General features: G+C 33.5%; 1 protein-coding gene across 6 annotated transcripts in view; it reads right to left on the bottom strand.

The window, feature by feature from the left end:
- Positions 1-23,393, bottom strand: part of LOC119632710 (regulating synaptic membrane exocytosis protein 2) — a 114,214-nt gene that overhangs the window by 84,007 nt on the left and 6,814 nt on the right. The window contains exon 1 of one of the 6 annotated variants that reach the window (XM_038025774.1): positions 5,792-5,870. The exons of the other annotated variants lie outside the window; for them this stretch is intronic. The gene's annotated coding sequence lies outside the window, so the exon portion shown is untranslated. Of the gene's footprint in view, positions 1-5,791; positions 5,871-23,393 lie in introns of those variants that run through there. 6 annotated transcript variants of the gene reach the window in all.

Genomic DNA, 23,393 nt, shown 5'->3' with positions numbered 1-23,393 from the left:
TATATGTATGCATATATATATATATATATATATATCCGAAAACTCAAATATGAAACTAAGCATAACAAATAAAGAAGTTTTATTCACTTAAGGACGAATCCACGACACCCATCAAAGCTTGCAAAATATTTCGCTGACTGTGGACGAGTCATTTGGCTAATGAGGACAATTTTTCGATTGATCTGAATTTGTTAAACGAACGCACTAAACATTTGCTTTAAGACATACATCGATATCTGGTATAGACTACTGCCTTCGATATTCTGAATGAGTTTCGTTCATTTTCAAACTAGATATGTGTTCGGAAGCTAAGAACATGTATGTTTATAGCGGACGGCCGGACGAAGTGATAGATGAACGGACAGATATACGGAGAAATAGATGAACATGTAGATGGAGAGATGGACGAATGAATGGATCGATAGGCGCTGAGACAAGCAAACAGTTAAATAGATAAAGAGACGAGCAGATCCACGGGTAAATACGCGTTGATCTGATCGAAATAATGTGAATTTCTCTGCGAGCTGCAAACGCAATAACAAGTTTAGTACACCCTCTTCTCGGTTGCTGATGCGAAATGTTTTGCCATATAATGTAAACAGCCATCAAGTGCTTGAGTGTTAAGCAGTCATGTAAATATGAGAACGTAACTTTGGTATAAAGTTTTCGTTTTTAACAAAAAAAATACTCATACACATATACGTGCACAGATCTATATGCATGTGGAACTTTAGTTTAGACTGAAATGAATAATTGAAAGATAAATTTTGAATTTCGCTCTTGGCGTTCGAGTTTCGTGTGTTATGGCTTTCTTTTCTTTTTTTTTTTTTTTTATTTAAACCAAACCGCTTCCTCTACCACACCCAAAGGAAATGGTAAAAAAAAAAAAAGAAATAGCAATCATTTAAACTTAGAAAAAACGCTAACGTAGTTCGGGTGCGTGTTACTAAAACTCATCATTCTCAAAAGCCATTTATATCCATTTGAGTGACATTAAGTCATTTAAGTAAAGAAGACAGACAGAGAGAGAGAGAGAGAGAGAGAAATGAAAAAAGCGGAGAATATGTCCTCTATCTGAAAAATATTTCAAATAAAATGAAATATATGTTCGAAGATTATGCAGATACGTAATGCACCCGAGATGTAAAAAAACGAAATTGTTGCATGTTGCATGTTATGAGCATAAAAAGTTGATGTGACTTGTTGCTTGAAAATAAGATGCCTGCTCGAGTGATCAACTAAGTTGGATAACATGTATGGCAATTCTTGCAATAAATATATAGAACAAAAAAAAAAAAAAAAAAATCATTAAACGATTTTGTTCGTTTACTAATTATATGTTTATTATTATTATTGTTGTACAAGTTGTACGTTTTTCATATAGTGTTTACATTAATATTCGAGATAAAATTTTAGTTTTAATAGCGTTGTTTCTCCCCCTCCAGTGTTATTCGCCAAAGGAGATAGAAAAATAAAGAAGAGTAAATGTATAGACAGATAGATAGATAGATAGATAGATAGATAGATAGATATGTTATAGATGCCAGGGAACAGTAACTACAAGCCATGCAATGTAGTAATTTAAGGCTTATGTTCAGGGCGATGTTATCAAACAATACATTTGTTGTATGTACCATGTAACATTTCCTACACTGCCGGTCCATCGGACCATGCAAGCAGCTTAACAGCTTTTGCTACTAGTACTTTCGTAACTATTGTTGTTACCGTACAAGGACGAATAATTCGTTGTTCGATAAACAAACTACAGTCGCTTGCGTAAAAGGTAAATACACAAATACATACCGGAAATAAGTGGATGCCACGAAAATGGCGCTGACGGAAATTATCGAAAAAGTAAACACATGTCCCATTGCCATTATGTTTTATCCTCACATTACGTACACATATGCGAAGAAAGCAAAACTCTACAAGAACGCACACATTCACCAATTTTCTAAAAATATGAATCAAATCGTTATACAATCTCCACAAATGCATAAATCTTGCTTTAAATTTATTTTCGAAAATTTTACTGAAATTTTTTCAAATCTTAACTTATTTGTAGCAAAGAACATAATGAATGCATCTACGGACATATACATATATATATATAAAGATCTGAACAAAAAAATAAGTGCAAGGTATGTTTTTCCGTTCTATGCCATATAGACTGTAAAAGTTAGCTTGCAGAAGGCCCATTCAGTATCTCACCTAAGCTAGCTCTTGCAATAAAAAGTTCGAGGTGCATCGTATTGAACGTTCTCAGAAGTAAAATGTTTTGTAATAATTTGCAATAAAAGTGGATTGTAAAGGAAAAATGTATTCCGTGAATTGGAATCGGAATTAATTTTTATAACAATATTAGGGCGGGTCGAGCAGATGAACGCTTCAAGTCCTCAAAAAGAACCAGAACACAGAGACGCAGACCAACTAAAACAAAATTCTTCTCCTTGCGATAATCGCAGTAACATTTTAACAAAGCGAGATCGCTTCAAGTCGTTGGGAACAAGTTCCTATATAATTGGCACTGTCGTATCAACCCAGACTGTTTGTCCGCGATTACGAGGGGCCAATCTACAAAGGAGAATAGCTGTTTTCGCTTAGAACGTCTGATTTGGCGAGAAGGAAACGCTTTGGTTTACCCCATAAAAACTAGTGCAGACCACAAGACGGGGAAAGAAATGGAGAAATGTACTATAGAGCGATGAACCGAAAATAAATTTGTTTGAGAATGATGCGAGATGAACTGTACTTCGGTCAAAAGGAAGAAAATTCCAGATTAAATTTACTAAAAGGACAGTCAAGCAGTGTTACGAACTACCTTTGTATGGAACTACCTTGCTTGGAAGAGTGTCGATCTGATACATTTTAGAAAACGTTAAGGATAGATTTGTTTATAAAAACTTGTTGGAAACCGTAATATCGACCTATGCCAAAGAAATTAAGTCACTGCTACGAGAATTTCAGCAGGATAATGATTCGAAACATTCACTAATTCGGTGAAATTGTGGTTCCGGAAGCATAACTCCGTATGGTCACCGTATGGCCAACTCAGTCAATCCTATTGGGATTATTTGCAAAGAACGAAAGCCTCAGGTTTTCTGTATGCGCTTTATGGAAATATATTCAAAAGGATATCCTCGACCAACATAAACCAATATACACTTAATTTTCTGTCCACCTCTGTGTATGTATTGTGAAACAAGATCTGTCTGTCTGTCTGTCTGTCTGTCGACCTGTATATTATAATACAATAACGACCTTAAAGATTTATTTAGCGTAGCAAAGTGGATCTGCAATCGTTTTCACTTCCGTCAAATTAAGCTTAAAACGTGAAAAGTGTAAATTTTCAATACAAAAACAGAACAAAAGGGAAAACTTGTGTTTGTATTGAATATATATATATATATATCGTTGATTGAATACAAAAAAAAAAAATTGAGCTTTTTTGAATATCGATTTCAGCACTTCAGTAGACGTCCATACAACGTATTGCCACCTCTTGTTTGTGCGTTTGTTTTAATTAAACTAATGACCCAAGATTTTAAAATATTGTAATGAAATTTGACACATGAATGCCTACAAATCGCCTCCTTTTCAAGCAATACTTAACCTATCATCATATTGTGAACTTATGTATACCTTTCATTAGTCAATAATGATGTGCAAATTTCAGATATTCCTTGCAACGCGGGACCGCCTCATATACAGACTCTGAAAACAGGAGCACTTTTCTATTTGGTTCAGTTCCTTTGGCCTTTTCATTTGATATTTACGCGGGCACTTTTAACTGCATGAGAGCAGATTCGCATTAAAAAAAAGTCCTTATTTTTCGCAGCTATTTCTTGAATTTTAACTTTTGACTATTTCGTGTAGTAACGTGTAAATTCGAAATTAAAATAAACATAAAGTTTTTTGTAAATGTATTTTACTTCACTTATAAATATTTGATGGAAAGCTTATTATAAATAATTTTGAAGTTTTATTATCGGACTAAAATAGCAGAGCAGATTTATTTGCTTCTTAAATGTATTTAATAAAAATTTTTGAAAGAATGAAAATTTGCTCGTCACTCTCTAAAAGCATATAAACCAAAACTAAATAAATAAACAATTGTTGGATTACAAGCAAGCATTTTTGCTTGCAACATTTTCAAATATCTCCATCTGATATACTCAACTATGTTTGATAGTTAAGTCATAGATAAGTATCTCAAACAGGTTACCCTTTACGTTTATTAGAGCTAGAAATGGATTGTCAGTGTCAACATTAAAACAAGGCATAAATATTCATTCTATCCTATAATTCATTATATCTACATATATATGTATGTAAGCACGTTTATGAATACATATTAAGACATATGATTCGTTGTAGTGACCATGAGCATGACCTTCTGTGTGTTAGAATTTTCTTTACATTCAACAATTAATTATCGGTATACCATACGCTGAATAATGTTTATCATGGGCGGGTTTTAAATAAGTTATTGTGGCCCTAGATGAAATGAAGTGAATTAATAACGGTAAATATCCGATAATTAAGTTATATAACTTATTAATGCAATATTTCTGTTAATTCACTAAACATGTACACGTTACTATGTATATATATGTATATGTATATATATATGTATATGTATATGTGATTCATACTAACTTTGCAGATATAAGATTAGCTTTCATTGTTTGCCTTCACCACACACATGCCATTGAAGGCATATTGCATACATAACGGCAACAAGTTTACTCCTCAAACGCTTTTTATAGAATGTTTACGTAAAAGCGAACATCAAACTCAATTAGTCGCCTTTAGTCGAATTGTAGAACGCCATCATCATCATTTAATTTTATGCACAAGAACCTGCACTCGCTGAAACTAATACCGAGAACTATATCAGTCAAATTTCACGTGAACATCTTGTTTAAGAGTTGATATGAATCTTCTAAATTATGAAGTTTTCCTAACGTTACCCTAACTTTACACATCCGCTCACTTTACGCTTTGCATCTTGATTTTTGTGACTTGAAGACTACTAACAAACAATAAGACGAAATGACCGGATATTCATGGAAACTCAGTACATTTACTGTTTGTATTATTAGCTAACCGGACAACAGATCATCGTATTGAGCAACTTTCAAATCAAAAGGATTTCGATAATTTTACGTACATAGTCTATAAGCATCGGATATCTATTCGGTTCGAATTAATTTCTCTTCTATTTTCTCCAAATTCAATTCTCTTACGTAAATTATGAACAATGAAAAGACGAAGCAAGGCATTAGAGAAAACCTAAAGAAAGAAAAAAAAAGAAAAAGGAGGAGGAGGGGAGAGAGAGAGAGAGAGAGAGAGAGAGAGAGAGAGAGAGAATGCATATCTATTACTATATTGTATGTATATGGAAATTTATTGCTGGATTTAATTCAATAAAATGAAAAGAAATGTAAGCTAAACAGCACAAGAAATCCAATATATTACTGATTATTGACTTTTATAAATGAAGATTAACACTAATGAGTTCGTATATATTGTTACATCCTTGGCCGTATTTCAAGCCATGAAACTTGATATACCAATAATAAATCTGCCACGAGATGGAACATATTTATCGTGATAAAGTAATCACATACAACGGGAAGTTTTATAAAACTTTTTCAAATAAATTATGAAAGAAAATCTTCTTCTTTTTTCCTGCAATCCACTAGAAACAATTCTTGGAAAAACTCTTTTCGAAATGATATGAGACTCACTTTTTTAACATTTTACAAATTAATTTTCTTGCACTCACTCTATTTATAAAAGCTACACATGAAATCTCGCATTGAAGGTGTATTTTATTTCTAATTATCGGTCGATTTGTGCTTGCTCCTCCTTCTCAATCCATCCATCTGCTTTGGGTAACAATCGGTCATAAAACTTTCAGCAGAATTTGAAAAAAGTTTTACTTCTTTCCAGGTTCTTGACAAGTAATGTGGAAAAAAAAAATCCAAAAAGAATTAATTTATATACGATATGTGATATAAAGTCGTTTAGAAAATGGAAAACAAATCAAATACGTAAAGTGTAAGTAAATTTAAATGACAAATTCTTTTATTATTCGTTCTCTTAATAAAAATAATAAATTTTCTTTAATTTTTTGCGGCCTTGTTATAACTTGTGTTTCAATTCGTTTTGACAGTTCGACTAAGAGTGAAATTCTAATGCATTTGCTATAATGCGAAAATTTGAAAAGAAAATGTTGACCAAAATTTGCGGTTAGCTACAGCATCGAATGCTTGTTATAAGCCTACGAAGAAGCAAACCAAAAGAAAAATAAAAGAAGTCAGTAGAAATTTGGACTTCGCAGTGTCTACGTTCGAATAAAGGAGTGTATGGTTAGATTATTGCGATTTTACGCTACACTTCTAGTCTGAATTTATTGAAATATTCCAAAATATGCTACGGCCAGCTATAGTGAGCGAAGATTCACTCTTAAAAATCTGATGTTTTCGATATTTGATTTTTCAATAGAAAGCAATAACATGTCTTCCAGCCGGGAAAGTTCTCTAAAGCAAAGTTCATCGAAGACGATCAGGAGTGACGGAAAACCTTACAACCCTTTACTCTCTGCTATCTTTTGACCGAAACTTCTGTATATGTGTTCACTTTGACAGTGCGTTAAATAGAAGTCTACATTTTTCGCGTAGGCTTTCTGCACATTGGTTCTTAAGAGGTCATATCGTCAGTCGATCCATGCCCTTTCAATTTCTTCAACAATTCAAATTCTACAAAAATCAATTGTATTTAAATTTTTATTATCGGTCGACAACTGTCAAGATAGCACTACGTAATGAAGACAAATTAATTAAGATTCTTTGTGTATACGATGATGTACAGGCAAATATAATTTAGTTTATCATTGCATTTTATTTTCACATTAATTGAATTAAATTTTGATTGAAGAGATTATCTTAAAAAAATATTGGATAATAAAGATTCATATGCATACAATGTCTGGCAAATAAATATTACCGAGCGAACGAAGACACACTTCCTTCTTCTTTTCTCTTCCTGGTATTCGCTAACGAGCTCCTGTGCGTGACACGAGACCTTGTCTATTCGTGTGCAGGCAACAGCACCCGTTTCACTCGTTTTCCTCCAGTCAAAGACCATGCAAAAACGAGGTGTAGAACAAACGTTGCACGATGAATGACATGTTAAATCGGTACCTTATAAAAATATCTGAAAGTGTTCGGGTAATAGGCTAAGCTTTAGCGCCCCGCACAGGATGTCAATGTAGGGAAATCGAATACAAAGAATACAAAATGATTTGCGTTGGACACAACATATACTCAAAGTGTCGAAAAATGTAGACAAGGGTTTAGATTTACTACACTTCAGCCGATATCTGCACCATTTGCGCTCTCTATATGCAGCCAAAATTAGGCTATAACTTGCATGTACAGGCGGGAGCATCCAAGCCCTCATCCGTATACAACAAATAGCTAAAATGCTCATGGTTGACAAAAGTGTGTCCAAATCTCTCAAATTCTTTGAGCATAGACGTAAGGTGGGCTGTCTAGTGCCTATGTATAGGTACAATCAGAGATGAAAGAGATTTGTTCAAAAATTACGCCGCTTAATAGGAGTACATGGCTTTTTCAGCGCTCCGACTCACTCGTCCGAGAGTTATCTGCATACCGCACAGCATACTGCCGCGACTCGTTATTTTTTAATCGTACTGTCCGCATTTGGACCCACTTCTGAGCTGTGGTCTTTCTCACCATACCTGATGTCGGCATTTTCGAGTCAAACCTTCACAAACACTACTTCCTCTCTTCAGCATCAACGTGCTTGCGCGTACAGGGCATATCGGCTGATTGGGTGGTTATAGAAAAAAAAATTAATATACATATATAATTTTGCCAATGTTTATGACGCGTAAAAAATAATATCGTAAAGCCCGTAAACTATTTACATTTCAACGTTTGCTCGCTTGCCTTCCTCTTTGCCTCATGTTAAATCGCTCGAGCATTTCCTTTGAGTGTGTGGTGTCATCATTTGTAAATATATTTTTGATTAAACTGTTTTGTTTTTTAGCGCTTGCTTTGACAAGTCAAATAAAGTCAAATAAAAGAGAATAATATGGAGAGATCCGACCTAACTTATATAAAATGTTTTCCTCGTTTTGGGTGCTTATTACATTAAAAGGCATACATATCTGCGTTCATATTTGTATTGAATTTTAATCCGGATTTTGCGAAAAGTGAAATAAAAAATTTGTACTTTTCCACAAAAAAAAACTCCGATTGTGAAGCTCCTATAGTGTACACAATTTTTTTAAAAGATTATCGCTTTTTTTCACTCAGAAAAAAAACTAAAAGAAATTTTTATTCATATATTGTACGTTCACGCATATACATATCTTTCTACCCATCGTTCCAGTTTTTAGTATTACGGTCATCCCTTTCATAACGCATCGGAGACTTGATAAAATATAGTTCTGTTCACATCAACGTTCAAAAAACAAAAAAATTCACCCCGAAATGTATGCTACATTTTCTTGTCCCTTGCAGAAGAAAAATATTTTGTTAAGAATATCTTATAAGGAGACCTTATAAGGGGGGCATATTTCTCATGAACTCCCTTAGATATTCAGGCGTGATATCGAAAACCCTTAATGGCCATTCGAATTTTTTATATATGTTAAAATTCAATTTGTCAAGTGAAGTCATTGCTTTAGAGTACTTAAAGTTACTCATACTTGGAATTTGCCGCCGGAACATTTGATTAAAAAAAAAAAACGTTTTTTTAGCAATTTTTTTGAGATGGAAGGGAAGGTAGTACAATAATAATAATCTAGGTGCTTATGATGTAGATATTTGAGCATTAAAAAAAAAAATTACTTTTAAAAATACTACGAAACGGTAACAAAGGAGCCATCGAAGCTTTAATTTAAGGGATTCTACCAGCCACGTGCCAGCCACGCTGTTTGGTGCAAATTCACATCTAAAAAAAAAAAAAACAAGTAACAACATTATAGTCGGGCGATGCCGACCACTAAATACCCTACACCACTTTACCTGGTACAATCATTCGCACGTTTTGGTGATTAAACAGCAAAAGTTACGCATTATTTTCATGCGAAGGCATAATTTTCAGGAAAGCCCGCATATTGGAAGGTTCGATTTTCTCTTCATATGGGAGCTTGCGTTTCGTGATAGCGCCTATATAAGTGCGGTTCAAAACAAATAGACTTACGTGATCCAAATTCGCCATCGTTAATTCTTTTAGCTGAAACCCTCCTATGAAGTTTTAAGACATCATGAGATGCCTTGTATGGAGTAGGGGAAAAAATAGACCCATGTGGTTGAAATTATGTCCACCTAATATTTTTTTTTCATTACTACTATGAGCAAGCTGCCACCGCAAAAAAACTAGCAGCTACGATTTTTTGGCATAAAAGTGTTTGCGTTTCATAAGAATCCCTATATGCGGTGGTATGCAAAAAATGGACCTACCTGGTCCAAATTCATCCAAGTATATTTCTTTGTCAATTGACTATTATGAGCCAATTTTCAAAGGATCTCTTACCATTAGCAAGAATTTTTTGAAGAATTTACGATAGCTTTTTCCCTCAAGTTATATACATTGCGCTTGCAGAATATCTATGTAGTAACAATCAGTTACCAGGACACTAAATTGATAAAAGGATCTCTTTACTCTTATGGCAAATGAGCAGTGGCGTAGGTAAGAAACTCGACTACAAAGTGAATGTTCGCGCGCCGTCAAATCTCAGTCTGATAGAGTTTACAACCGGCAATTGGTAAATGCATAGCACTTGCCGATGGGGCACACACCCTATGTCTTTTTTTCCTTTCTCTTCCCTCACATGGTTCTTGCAGTTCACCGTGTTATGCGAATAGGGTTGTACCCAGACTGATTAGTCATATCAAAAAACAAATTTTAGATTGGGGACTAACACGGAAAATTATTCGATACACTTGCTATCCCGGATGATCGAATGTAAAAAATGTTACATGCGGATTAGGAGAGAAGGTAAATGAACAAAAAAATGATACATATATATATATATATACGCGTTCTTTTCCAAACATTCACAAGCTTCTATTATCGTTCCATATATATATATATATATATATATATATATAAATTTGTATACTAAATCGAGATGCAGATGAAAAGAGGTGGACAATGTTTAAGAAACAATATTTTCTGTATGATTTAGTCATGGAACGATAATGGAAGCTTGTGAATGTTTGGAAAAGAACGCGTGCGATATTATTCAAGTCTTAAGGCGTTTATCACACATGTCTACATGTGTCATATTGAATTCTATGTGAGTTGTAGCCTTTTTTTCTCGTTTCGCATAAAAGAATGGTAACAATCAATTTGCTACAAAACAACCTCTACAGCAATCAGAAACATTTTCCTACGGCCTCATAACGGTATGAGGAATTGTGTTCTCCCTTCTCTCTACTATTTTATAAAATTCAATATATTAGCATTTTGTAAAACTGGCTGATGTTTATAATACTATAATATATTAAAGTGTATATGTATGTTAGCATGTCGAAAAGATACCTTATATCAACAGATGAATAAATATATTGCTGACATATAAAGTTATAGAAAAAATTGCTAAAATTGTAATTTTTTTTTAAAATAATTATCTTTGAAAAGAAATTTCTGACTTGTTGCCATGAAACTGTATTACCGAGGATATGATTATAATATCATGGATATTGCAATCAATATTTTCAAGTCTGAATATATGGAGCACTTATTTTTTTATGAAATACTTGAAATAGTTACTGTGCCAGCTGTGCGTAATATTCAGTCAGCTCAACTCAACTGATAAATTTTTTATTCGCCCATACTTTTTTACAACCAAAATTTATACCATTTATATAACACAATAGTAAAAGAATGTTCTTATCAAATTCTAATAAGGGCCACAAATGACGGACGTGAAGCATACGCGGAGAGCAGAACGGTTTAACTAAAATGTGATACAAATTACTTAAGTTTATCGTTTGATACGAACGTCGTCTTAGTAAAATTATCTTCTACTAAATAAAGTTAGTTAGGGATTTAAAATCACGTGAAAGGGCGCTAATCAGCTGATTAACTGCTGGCAAAAATCAAATATTTTCTCTAAAAATGCCACATCATAGTATAGTATAGCGGATGTTTACTGCAAGATTAAGCAAAAATTAATGATTGTTTGCACGATGATAAAGCAGTAAAGACTTTTGTTCGCCGGTCATGATAATTTAAGTTACACAAGTCATGCGAAGCTCTTCTTCATTGGCTGGTATCGCGAAACGCTTACTTAAATGAGAACGTACCTGTGGGCCGGCCATTTCTACATTGCCCAGGAAATATTCGCAGCAGCCCTTAGCTCAATACTTCCTATACATGTGTTATAACTCAAAGCTTCTTGTCTATAAGACATTGAAGAGTCAGATAATTTTTTTCTCTTTTTTTCTCTAAATTCCGATAATTATAAAAATGTTACGCAAACTCTTCAATCCATATTTATTGGCAATTGGAGATTAGAGTTTTGCACTTTTTTTAAAGCCGGTTTTGTGGCCCAGAATTTTGAATTTCCGCGACAATCAACCTTAATCGTATGTATTCCAACGGCCAGATGAATGCATGAACAGAATCGAATCGACTCGAAAGCTTATATTGATCAAGAATATACGTAATGTACGTATTGGGTATACGTACACTTTAAGTGTAGGTTTTCCCAGACATTACAACACGAAAAGACAAATCCAACATAACAAGATCCTTCGGTAGCGTATCTATATATATCTATATATATGTAAATTCAGTTGACGTTATGATTATCGGTACAACAGCAGCCCAACATATGAAGCAGATGCGGTGGAGAAGTGCAACGACGCAAAGCGACACTGATATAGTAAAGTGTATTGCTCGCTGGCAATAGTGAAGTTGCAATTAAAGTGGCGGTTGTCCACAATTACGAGATCATTGTTAAGAAAATTTTTTCTTTTTATCTGCATTTTCTTGTTCAATGTTTATTTAACTTGAAACCCTTTTTTTTGTGATAATTGGATCGCGTCGTATAAAAGGCATGATGACAGCGCAATCTTATGGCATCTAGTAAATCTATTATAAAAAATAGCGGATAGAAAATCCTTTGTGCTGTCACGCCTAATGCGGAAAATAACATGAGAGGCTTTCATTTTGCATCAGAAGTATCGCATGCTTATCGGATTGGAAGCAAGCAGTTACTACTCTTCGATATCACAAAACCGCCGGACTAGATACGATGTGACATAATGAACGAAATTATAAATAAATTTCAGCCATTGATGTTCACTCGACAGTGCAGGTATAATTACGAGCTTTATAACACATTCCATGCTTCTTGTAATAATTTCGTTATTAGAATCCATCAATAAAATTAAAACGTTCCTGCATTGTAATGTTCAATGATTTCAAAGAAATGGTTGGAAAACTTTCGCATGCTTCTGGCAATCTAGAGTACGTGTCCAGTTTATGTACACATAGTTTTATGTTCGTTGGCTGCGAAGGTAAAACTATGTGAGCGCGTGTTCATGATTTTTTCATTTTCATTTTCCTTTAGTTTTTGCTTTTTTCCGCATATTTATTCAATTTGCTTAAATTTGATCATATTTTCAGGTCATGGCGGGCTGTATAGGCGAAGGATGATATGCCTTGAAGCTCTAGGTTTTTTTTGCTTTAAGTTGAAACCGAGCTTAACTTCTCGATTGCTTATAACTGATCTACAGTAACTAGTTATACATGAAAAAGAGAGGACAGTAAACATTTTTTATCAAAACCATTGTTTTAAGTAATTTATTTGTTTAGAATTTCATTGGTGCGCCCATGGATAATATTGAAAGTCATTAGACCTAGAACACTATAAATAACTTTGAGAATTCAGACGAAGGAAAACTCTTACGTATGCATTATGCTTCGGACCGCATAATCAACGCCATATTCAGTTGCAACCGAAATTAAGCTGAATTAAGCAAAGTTAAAATTATAGGTTTGACTCTAATATTACACCACTCAATAAATCTCCGATCTGACGCATATATATATATATAGCAACATTGTTGACCGATTTGCATGGTTTTGCAATACTACCTTCACCTAGCAACCAAATATATCAAAATATCATGACATTTAAAAATGTAGTTTACAATCGTTGCTGTCCACCGGGCTGATTGCCGATTTGACTTTAAAATGTAGCGATGTAGCGATCCACATTTCATTCATTGACGCTTATTGCACTGTTTGACGTTGTTTAGGCAAGTCGTCAACATGTTGTTGGCAAAAGAGAGTAAAGGATGCACATATTTCGAGTGGAGCTCTCTTTTGTATAAATGTTGATGCAGAATAACCCTTTTTAAAATACCAGCTATCTCATGCAACTGCAGTTTGCGGTCTTCCAAAACTATTTTCTGCACTTTTCTCATGTTTTCTATAACAATTCAATACTCCAGATATCCAAGGAACTTGTTTAAAATCATCAAATCATCCACAAATGTATTTTTTTGACAAAGGACAGCCGCTGTTTAATCAACGCAACATTTAATCAACTCACGAAATGCAGCTTTGTTCATTGCCCTGCAATTTACAGAAGTAGGGTCACTAAAACAGTTGTAACTTGTAGGCTAATGGTCGGAGCGGCATGGAATTATGTTTTGAAATCGTGCTATGTTGACATACATATGTTAGACAGGAAACTTGTTGGGTGATGTTTTATCACCGCTAAGAATAAAACGCTTGTAGGGTTTCGAGTTAATCGCGAGGAAAATCGTTCGGCCTCATTTGTTTACATTTGACAAATGTATTTTACGTGACTGCGTTGTGATAAGGAGTTGGTCAGACGGAGATGAATTAAAATGGGGCTTCGAAAACTGTACAAGGAAATTGGGTTGATAATCAATAACCAAACCTGGATGCTTCTGTTAAAGGTCTTACTAAGAGCGTACATTTTTAAAGGGATTATAATAGAATCTATGCTATATCGTAGATGGTGGATAGATAATATATGACACGAAATATTTAAGTACAATAAGTAGACCATCAGAACAAAGCATTTTCAGCTATTCCCTTAGGCCAATGCTTATCAATAGACGAGTAAATGTGCTCAACAAAAATGGGTCATTTGGTCGGAGACAATATTCGCAAAATAAGTCTCACAAGTGACAATATCTGTCGATATGAGAAGCGACCAAAGCAAAAGATCGAAATCTTTTCTCCGAAAATAGACCAAGAGTATAATATGCACTAAGATGGAGTGAACTTGACGGACAGCTACTTAGGCCTATTCTATCAGCTGTCGAGCCTTGTCGTAATAAATTCGTCGTTATTTATAAAATAAATAAAAAAATTCATTGCAAAGGGCATTCCAAATAAACAATTACCAAACCTTGATCAGTTCGACAATGAGTTGGCTAAAACTCCTTACAGTAAGTAAATGGTAATAAAAGACGTCGGCCCCGGTAAAACGTTGACAAGTGGAAAAACTTAGAGAGTCCTTTATTGCTTTGGATTTACGAAAAGACGGCGTTGGTCACTGGCGTGTACTTTCAAAGAGATTGAGGTGTAAAGTTGCACTAGATCAGGGTACTACACAGTGGTCGCATATTAAATGCAATTATCCTTTATGTTTAAATGCTAAAAACAATTTGTTTCTTCGATTTTCACATTTTGCAATATATTGAGAGAGGCTGGTCGTGATGAACTAGCAATACCTCAATATTTTTTTTTTGGAAATTAAAGAAAGATTTTTCTATGGCCTATGCAACAGTGATGATCGAAAACAAAAGAAATCGAAAGGAAAAAATAAATTAAGCGAATATAATGTCAAAGAGAAAAATCACAACCATATTATTGGATCAAAGATATCGAAACAAATGTAGCGAACTTTCAAAATAACTCGATAAATTTAATGATAACTAAAACCAATCGCTTCACAGGTTAAAGTTTCAGATCAAGATAATCAAACGAGGACACGTAAAAAACAAACTTTCAAAAGCCTAACGAAAACGAAACATTGTTTTACTTTTTAACTCTTTATTTTGAAATTTGATATAAATAGTTGAAGTCAACTTGTTGGAATTCTTTACTACATTTGCAACAGAGTACCTTTAAATGAATAAGCGCATGGTAGAAACCAACGGAAGACTGCATTCACGTTTATGCAAAGATAATATATTTACTTAACTGTAAGAAACCGATACAGTATCTATGTCAAAAAAAAAAAAAAAAAAAAAAACAATAAAAATGATTGCGAATAATAATTTTCAACAATTTTCATGGTGGAACAATTGAAGTGAAAACAAGTGATAATATTATATTCGCCATATGACAAAGATTCCATACACACCACCTCACATCATACCGTACATAATAAGAAGTAAAACCCTTTTGTTAATCAAAAGAATGCCAATTTTTTACGCTGACACGACATACGGCCCCCTTGAAATACTTGTATTACCATTTCTACTAGATTTCGCTTGGTGGTTAAAAATGTTTTGCCTATGATGTGTGCATGTTTGCAGGCGGATCATATCAATTCACATGCATTCAATTTTTTCATTATCTTCATAAGTATCTGTTATAAATAAATGTACGAACCAGCTTCTGATTTGCTCTCGCCCATATTTCTCTTCTATTCATGTCGCCCAGTGAAGTGTATTTGTGCGGTAAAGATCAGGTGAAGAATGGTGTAGCTCTTTGTTGCGTCTCTCAATTCTGAGGATGGATTTTACATCATGGAAACGATCTGCCTGTTACCTCTTTCTTGAAAACACTAGCGAAATCGTGGAGTTACTTTTGCATCCTTCTTTCTGCTTTGAATCAACTCAATACGTTCGAATTAATTGAACAATGTATGGGAAATACCCGCTATCTTTGCTTTTGTATGCCTGCATAGAGTATCATAGCGTTCTTCTCGTATGTACGCTCAATATCCAGAATAAATAAAATTTTTATTTTACTAAAGTTTTGTACTAAATCTGACAAGGCGCTTCCCTATCGAATTCAGATTCAACCAAAGCTTCCGTTACCACTTTTTATACCATTTTAACACCAAAGATGATTGAAGAAGAGACTAAAAAACAACTTTCATGTTAGTATTCGTAAAATTTTTTTTTTTAATTTTTTTTTTGTTTTTATTGCAAGCGCTATTCAGCACGGTTTCGCTAAGGATCTATTTTTCGCAGATATGGCGAATTTTTGGTTTACGGTTTAATTAGGCTTCGTATTTCTTAGATTTGGCTGAGATGGGTCGCTGTAAGATATAATGAAATTATGTTTATGATGCTGCAGGGATACTAAACGTACTTCGTAGGGTTCTTGCAAGTTATCTAACGTTAGGTTCTATTTCCATTACAACACATTATAAGTCAGCTTTCATATACTAATTATCAAATATATTGTTGTAGTTTTAGACAATTATAAATCGGCTGATATTGAGCTATCAGTGCGAGAATAACAAACAAAGTAAAAGTTATCCATACGCCCCGTAAACCGGATATAGATTTTTTTTTTTATTATATTATAGTGAATATATAAGAACAACTTTCTATAAATTGCATTGTGTTTGACCTTAACTCAAAGAACAGATGATCCAATTTGAAATCACATAATATTGACGATCAACCGGTCGTCCCAATAAAAATGTAATAATTGCGTCAAGGAAAAAAATTGTGTGCCCTCTAGAAACACATTACGAGAATTAATAATTTATTCTGCAAAGTAACTGCGTTATCAAAATCAGTCTAACTGAGAAAATGCAGCCACGCCCATCTTCAGTGACTTTGCACAAATTGAAAGCTTTCCTTGACCTACCGCGTAGCTTGGACTTGGCTTGTCCCACACGGCAATCATATGTTCCGCTCTATGCGCAATTCTCTTAACATTTCAAAGTTTACTTCAAACCTCTATCTATGAAAATGGCTGGCTACGGATTTTAATCCGAAAACCCACGAAAATCGACGGTTAACATGAATATTGTGTATGCCAGAAAATTGACAAAGGATTACCGATCGAAATGACCCAAATTTCTCGAAATGAAGTTCATTCAGGATATAACAAAAATGTGAAAACTCAATGCACTTTCTCCTTGATCTATGTAACAAGAATGAAGAATATTTCCAACATTATACAAATTATTATTTAATATCATTGTCGCATTCTGAAAATGCCCAAAAGAAGTGAGTGAACTTTCTATCGAAGAACGAGAGACAATTTAAGTTCTTCATAGGCCAGACAAATCTGAAAGGCAAAGAAATAAATTGAGAAAATGTTAGCAAGATGATGTGCCGCTAGAAGAGTATTTATGGGAACTTGTTGGAAAATTACAGACCACCGTATGAAGTGCAGTTAAAGAACCTCTCCTTAAATTTGCCGCAGCTTTGGCAGAAAGGTCTATTTACTGCTTAGCAAGACCAAGAAAAAATACTCAAAGACGTTGAAAAAACACTTCAATTCATGCGAGACAAGCTTTAAAAGATTCCTGCTTCTATCAAAAGGCAAAGGTTAAACCTCTAAATGCTAATATTTTCTCCAAATTTCGCATCAATGAAATAATTTAGAAAACTATATCGATATTTGTCAGCTTAGAAAGCAAAAATTTGATAAAAGATTAGGTAGATTAAGTTGTTTCAATAAAGCCATTTATTGAAACCCTACATTTAAATCGAACTATACTTAATTGCTTAGGTGTTTTGTTATGATTTTTTATTGTATCAACCAATTCAGTGATGCTTTTTGTTTTTGTAATTTTACCAAATTACAATGATGCAGTTCTTACGATGAAGTCTCTCATTTATTGAGCATATCGATTACTAAGTAACCTTATTGCTGAAACTAAGCGCAGACTGCTTTCAATGTCAATTCATTTTTAATTATTATTAAAATCATGTTGTTTGCCGTAGTAATTATTATTATTATTTTTATTATTTTTTAAGTAATGCGGATATTTGCGAGTATCGTCGTTATGGTTGTAAGTAACAGAAGGAAACAGACTTTAGTCACTTTATGCAACATACATATAACTCGATTGCAAGAAGATATTTTTTCGGTTTAATCCTGAACTTTGGTCTGCCTTTCAATATGCGCCAATTGAATTAAAAAATTAATACTGGCTTCCAATTATCGGAGTGCGTGGTGAATTTAAAGGGGACAAAAAAATTACTATATATTAATATATTAAAATTTTATTAATTAATATATTAAATTGTTTTTGATTCTTAGGACTAGTTTATAAATATTAATACATATTTTTGGCGCATAAGTATTTTTCGAGGCTATCTAACCATTAGGTGCGTTTGCGCCAGCCTACTAACACTAACATGATGTTAAAAGAAATTCTCAACTTTATGCGAATATTCCACTTGCAAGTCTGTAGATAGCAAACGTCCGGTTAAGAATTTTAGTTATTATTTACGGAACAAGTTAATTTGGTTTTTATTCGAGAAGCTGCTAACACTAAAGAATAACATATTTAATTTACAAATATTTTTCACTAAAAAATTTCTTTAAAATTTATAATATATCAAAAGTGCACAATTAGTTAATTGGCGGCGGCTTATAACTTCTATGAAGTAAAAACAGTAACCAAAAGAAAACCAATCGTAAAAGACCTGAAGTTTGCGTAAGACTAAAAAGAAATGAAGTAACATTTCTGCGTTTTTTATTCTATCCATTTAATTCTATAAATTAAAAAAAAAAAATGTGTTTGCGTAAACATATAACACAGCGAAAATGTTCACCCCTGGTTTGATCTACAAACAGCCAAGTAATTCTTAGCATAAATATGTGAAATTTTGATTACTTTCCATGCAAAATAGTTGCTTGTACATCAGCATGTTGTAGTGAAGAGAAACAAAAAAAAAAAAAAAAAAAAAACCGAAACGAAACGAAACATTTTTTGTTAGTATTACGTGATTTATTACGATTTCATTTGCATTTGAACTTTTATTTACTGAACTGTTCACATTTGCTTCACACAGAATAAAAAGAAAATTGGTTGTAAAAAATCCATTATTTGCTTCACTTCAAGGATTTGTTACAGTTTTTAAGTCACGTTATTCTACATTACTCTGATGAAATTTTTCGAAATTTCCTATTTTATGTATGTATGTATGAAAAATAGAAAGAATTTTTTTTTTTATTTCTTTATAACGCAGGTATTACATGTATATACGTTTGTGCGTACATTCGCAGCACTTGCCAGACGGAAACGGTTGGTTTACTTTAAGCATACAGCATAAGTAACATCCAGAAATTTATATATAGATTTGAATATTAATCTAATATGCGCTTAATATCGCTCAGTAACGGCTCATCTCGACGAAAGCTTCACACCAATTGCATAGCATGTTGCGTAGCATGTTGCATAGCCTTGTCACCTTAACCGCGGAACGACGAAATCCAAACTTTTCCGATTTGTCCGCAAGGAATGTTAATAAAAAGTTGCCTCGATATGACGAAAAATCGATAAATTCGAGTCACAAAAAGCGCGTTATCGGGACGATGCCATTGGCCATGAAAAAGAAAAGAGGGACGCAAAATCCGCAATATAATCTTAAAGACTTGAATAGAAGCGATCTAGCGGATCTAGCGCAAGGGCGAGTCCCATAGACATCAGTTAAATATTTGATATGATGTTGATGTGTCGTAAGCCTCTCGTAAAAATAACGCACTTTCGCAAACATACGCTCGCCATAGAAATAAAGTAAATTTCAATGCGTTCGTTCTTATCAGCAATTTGTAAATTTTTATCGATATCGACTTTTGTAAAATTGATTTCAATATTCATCTATGTCGAAATCGAATGTGATCGATCTTCTCTACTCTCTCTCTACTATTACACTTTCATGTTATTATATACGTTTATAGAAATATAAATGAAAGTTTAGCAAGCCCCTATAGTTTGCTCTGAACTAATAGATATCCCAGATTTCCCTTGAAACGAATATAGTTTTCTTACATTTTTTTTTTCTTTTTCTTTTATTTGCATTTCTGATGTCAGTGCTTGAAAGTAACTAACTATTATACGTATTGTATGGGAAAAAATGTTTGTTCTCATTTTTGTATTTCTCACATATTTGGCCAACGAGCTAACTAGTTTATTGTTGTTGGTATTTTTCTTGTTCATTATAAACTTTTTTTTGTTGATTCTCGTTTTGCTTACGGCTTAATTAAAAAAAAAAAAAAAAACGCTCTATAGGTATGTGTGCGTTCTGTGATTGTTATATGTATGATATATGCGTATGAGTCCTGTTTGCCCGCTGGGATAACAGACATTATTTAAATCAGTTGTCAGTGTGTGTGTATATGTGTGAAATAAATTTACTTAGCTTTCATCAACCATAACAGCAACACTAGCAAATGAAGATTATGTATATGATATGGATACATGTGTGCATAAACGTAAATATTTTGCTTAACTTCAATTGAATTTTCCTGTAGACGTAAAATCAAAATAAAATAATGGCTTTCACTTGGATTTATAACCAATCAATCATGTGCTACGCCATGGCTGGCTGGCTGGCTATTCAAAACAAAAGTCGGCAAAATTCTGCAAATGCCATCTCACTCTTTCACACTCGCCGTCTCTCTTCCCCGTTAACGGCATATTTCAACTTGTACGTGTCGGACCGATGAAAGGCGCTTAACTTTCAACAAAAAAAATTCAACTCAATTCTTTTTTTTCCTCCTGTTTGCCTTTTTTTTTTTTTTTTTTGTCAAATATTTGCATTTCAGCTTACCGTTTAGTATATAGTTTAGTCAGCGTTAGTCAGCACACTGCAATACGAATTCCGCATAACGCGAAGAATATATAAAGTTTTTAATTAATACCCGGAGATCTCTTCTCTTTTCAATTTCTATACTTTACACATTATTTGAACATTTAGCCAATTTTTGGCATATTAATGCTGATAATAAATTGAAAATTGCCTTTTTCGTTTTGTTATTGCTTCGCTTTCAATATTTGGGATTAAGTAAACAAATGAAGAGAAGCATAGTTGAAATGCGTCTTATATATTAATTATTGTTTGGTGTGTTTTTTCTCATTTTAAATCGCTTTCTCCGGCGGATGGGTGTCGACGGTACGGTCGACTTATCGTTTCGTTTGGTAAAACCCACAAATCATAGGAAATCATTATGAGCGTGTCGTACCAAGCCAGACCAGCTAATGCGCTTCTATCGCCCATCGTTGTGGCACCCAATGGGCTTGTCGTGGTCGTAAAATTTCAAGTTAGCACATAGAGGCGTTCTATTATTTTGTTGCTTACATTTCAATTTATGTCGTGAGATTTGCTGATAAATGCTTTATATGCGATTTCGCAAACGAATAATTGAATAGCATATCATATATGCCACGTCATTAACACGATCGGAGAGAATAAAATCGCGAATATTAGTGATAATCGGACTTTGTAATTTATACATTGCTCTCTAGATGTTGTTTTTTTTTTTTTTTTTGACCATACACCCAGAGGATGTTTCCTATACGGGTAGAACGGTGAGAAATGCAGAAATAGAAAAGAATAGGAAGATGGCCACACCCTTGTTGTGGATGCGTGTCATTAACCGATTAGGCACTCACTGTAGCTAAGAATGAAGTAAACTTTACTGAACTGAGGCTAGAATCCGCGAACATTGACTTGATAGTCACGATTCTTACCAACTCTGTTACTTACGAAAGGGAAAGAGGAAGGTCTGAGATGCTCTTGCATTAAATAGTTTGAAAAATACTGGACATTCACGGACTTTAGTCGAATGTTTGCAGTCCGTTTCAGACGTCCTCGTAGCGCACATATATTCTTAATTGATGGTCAAAAGTTTTTTCATCGAAACTAAGCGTAATCCAAATGCGACACCACTTAGACAGCCAGCAAAAAGATATTAATTATAACCCGTACAAGGAACATTAATCTAGACTATGTCTGGCAAATTAGCGTCATTTAAAATTTCAATTCAAAATTTTAGTGCTACAAATGGTGTCGATCCTTTAAACCGGATATAAAATGACAAAGAAGAACTTAATTAAAATTAAATTACAAGATTTAGTTTATATAACTTAAGATGAGCTACATATGTTATATACTTTTTAAAGCCATTCACATGGCCACTGTAAGTAATGTTTGAACTAAAAACTGATCAATTGTTGTATTGTTGTGATTTAAGGTGAAAATGAAAGATTCGGCCCAACACGTATATAATATTCTTACTTGTTTGGCTGTTTACTATTTCCTTAAGAGGGTACGTTGCCCGGATACGTCCCATTTTAGCTACAATGAAAGTCACGAGTCCGATTATTTCATAAATACACACGTTACACATAAAATATATATATATATATATATATATATATATATATAGAAATAAAAAAAAATGGGCTTTGCATTGTTTGTGAACTGTTGCTTTTGTTTAATACTCTCAGGAATAAATTAAAATTTTTTCAGATTATCCTCAAAATATACACAATGAATTATTTATTGATTTATTTAATAATTTTGATACCACGCAACATGGAAGAGTACAGGTAGATTTGTGGAAAAAAAAATAAATACGCAAACTATAAAGTACTACAGAGTACGCATATATTTTATATGCATACCGATAAAAGGTATAATATATAGATGTAGATATAATATATATATATAGGTATGTGTATGTGTGTGTGTGTGTATGTGTATGTGTATATTTTCCTGTGCTAGGTGGAAACAAAAAATTTATATATTTTATATAAATATATATGCGTGCATATGTGTTTATTAAATTTCCCTACCGTAATTCAAGTCTCCAGGTTCAATTCCAACTGGCTATATCGGCATATATATTAATATTAATATGTGTGTGTATGAGCCTGTGTGTGTGCGTGTATGTGTGTATGTGTGTGTGTATGAATTATAATAGATACGAATTTACAATTCGCTCAAACATCTTGCGGGATCCCAAAAATAAGTAAATTAATCTTCCATACTAAAAAGAAATCGTACACGATGATCAACATTTGAGACTCATTTCAAGGCGAATATTGCTTCCCTTATCATCCCTTTTAATAAAATTTAAATAAATAAATAAGCCATTGAACTAAAGTTATATTAAATTTATGGTCAATTGTTCACAATGAACAACGTCCATAGTCAATAAGTGATTGAAAGTTTTTATACATTATTAACTGAAAGGATATAAGGAGGATGCCATGCATATGCAGTATGACAATGAAATAAAATAAATCCGGCCTTGACTGGTTAGCCTTGTAATGAAAATATAAAAACAAAAAAATAAAAAAAAACTGGCACACATGTGCTTAAACTTGAAACCGCAATTAGCTAATCGAGTTGGAAATTTGAAGT

Source organism: Glossina fuscipes, unplaced genomic scaffold (genome assembly GCF_014805625.2).
Source record: "Glossina fuscipes isolate IAEA_lab_2018 unplaced genomic scaffold, Yale_Gfus_2 1, whole genome shotgun sequence".
Taxonomy (NCBI): Eukaryota; Metazoa; Arthropoda; class Insecta; order Diptera; family Glossinidae; genus Glossina; species Glossina fuscipes.
This window is presented reverse-complemented; position numbering and strand designations above follow the sequence as displayed.